Source organism: Citrus clementina, unplaced genomic scaffold (assembly GCF_000493195.1).
Source record: "Citrus clementina cultivar Clemenules unplaced genomic scaffold, Citrus_clementina_v1.0 scaffold_3, whole genome shotgun sequence".
Lineage (NCBI taxonomy): Eukaryota > Viridiplantae > Streptophyta > Magnoliopsida > Sapindales > Rutaceae > Citrus > Citrus x clementina.
In genome coordinates this window covers 15,225,007-15,227,186 of record NW_006262339.1, presented here as the reverse complement: position 1 = coordinate 15,227,186, position 2,180 = coordinate 15,225,007, and positions in this window count along the sequence as shown.

Genomic DNA, 2,180 nt, shown 5'->3' with positions numbered 1-2,180 from the left:
GTATAACAAACTATATAGGATAATTTAGGACTGCTCCACTCAATTTCACGCTAAAATAAGCAATTGAACGCGCTTCTTGCATCAAAACAACTCCAATACCTATACCTGAAGCATCAACTCAATTTCAAAAGTTTTAGCAAAATTGGGTAAAGCGAGTAATGGTGCAGAAACCAATTTCTCCTTAATTAGATTAAATGTCCTTTCTTGTTCACTACCCCACTTAAATCCCACATGTTTCTTCACAATTTCAGTCAATGGTGCAGCAAGGGTGCTAAAATCTTTCACAAATCTTCTATAAAAACTAGCCAAACCATGAAAACTTCTTACCTCACTTGCACTTTTAGGTGTAGGCCACTCTTTAATAGTCTTTACCTTCTCTTCATCAACCTCAATTCCTTTAGCACTTACAACATAACCAAGAAAAACAATCTGATTTGTACAAAAGGAACACTTCTTCAAATTAGCATATAACTTTTCCTTCTTTAAAACATTCAATACACTTTGCAAATGTTCAATGTGTTCATCTAAGCCCTTACTATAGATCAAAATAGACAACTACAAATTTACCAATAAAAGCACACAAAACATGGTTCATTAACCTCATAAAAGTGCTAGGTGCATTAGATAACCCAAATGGCATCACTAACCACGCATATAAACCATATTTTGTTTTAAAGGTAGTTTTCCACTCATTCCCCTCTCTAATCTTAATTTGATGATATCTACTTTTAAGATCAATTTTACTAAACACACAAGAACCATGCAATTCATCAAGCATGTCATCAAGTCTAGGAATAGAATGTTGATACTTTACAGTGATTTTATTAATTGCACGACAGTCAACGTACATCCTCCACGTGCCATCCTTTTTGGGCACTAGTAAAACTGGTACCGTACATGGACTCATGCTCTCCCTCACATAACCCTTTGCCAAGAGTTCTTCAACTTGCCTTTGAAGCTCCTTTGTCTCCTCGGGGTTACTTCTATATGCGGGTCTATTAAGAATGGTAGCTCCAGGGACTAAGTCTATTTGATGCTCAATTCTTTTGGAAACACATCATCAAAGTCCTGCAAAAGAGTCACAATAGCACTACGCAAAGAAAAGTTAAGCTCATTAGTGTGTAAACAAGCCTCTTTGCACAAAAGTACAACGATAGGCTGTTTTGAAAAGAAAACCCTCTTAACCTAGCTCTCTTTTGCAAACAAGTTCACTTGCTGCCTCTCTTTTCTCTCAACAATATTTTTTCTCACTTGCTGCCTCTCTTTTCTCTCAACAATATTTTTTTCTTTCTTTTCACTTGCTTTTCTCTCAATCTCTCTTTCTTTTGTACTCTCATTTTCTTTTTTTGTATCACTCTCTTTTTGTATTGACATTTGATCCTCATACACTTGCTTAGGTGTTAATGGTACAAGAGTGATTTGCCTTTTATTCATTACAAAAGAATGTCTATTTAAGTAACCATCATGTGTCACATGCCTATGATATTGCCAAGGTCGACCCAAAAGAATGTGTCCAGCATGCATGGGTACTACATCACATAGAACCTCATCCTTGTATCTCCCAATAGAGAATGAAACCAGCACTTGTTTATTTACTTTAACTTCCGCACAATCATTCAGCCATTGTAGCTTATATGGTCTCGAATGTTTCAAAGTTTTCAAATTTAATTTTTCAACTAAACTATTGCTAGCTACATTAGTACAACTTCCACCATCAAATATCATACTACATACATTATCTTTGAGATGGCATCTAGTATGAAAGATGTTATCACGTTGTACCTTCGGATCCTCTTGTACTTGCATGTTGAGAGCACGCCTAGCAACCGTCAATTTACCATCAACAGTGATGTGAATCCCACAATGAAACGTTGAAACCCACACTTAATTTGTAGTTTCAACTTCCCAAGAAAGTTCTAAACAGATTTATGACAAACAAAACCTTGACCCAATGCTTAAGAAAACATGAACCAAAGGTATAGAGAATGATATTGATGCCACACTCAAGAAATAGATGAGAAGGTGAGTGATAAGTCTAAATTTAGATCGCCACAAGAATGCAAATTCTTGATATGTTCACTAGTTCTCAAAAGAACCAAAGAAAGAATAATCTTTCAAATCCAAATAACATTAATCTCTAATGTTCTTACATACAAGGTTGCTGAATTTAAATAGGCTAA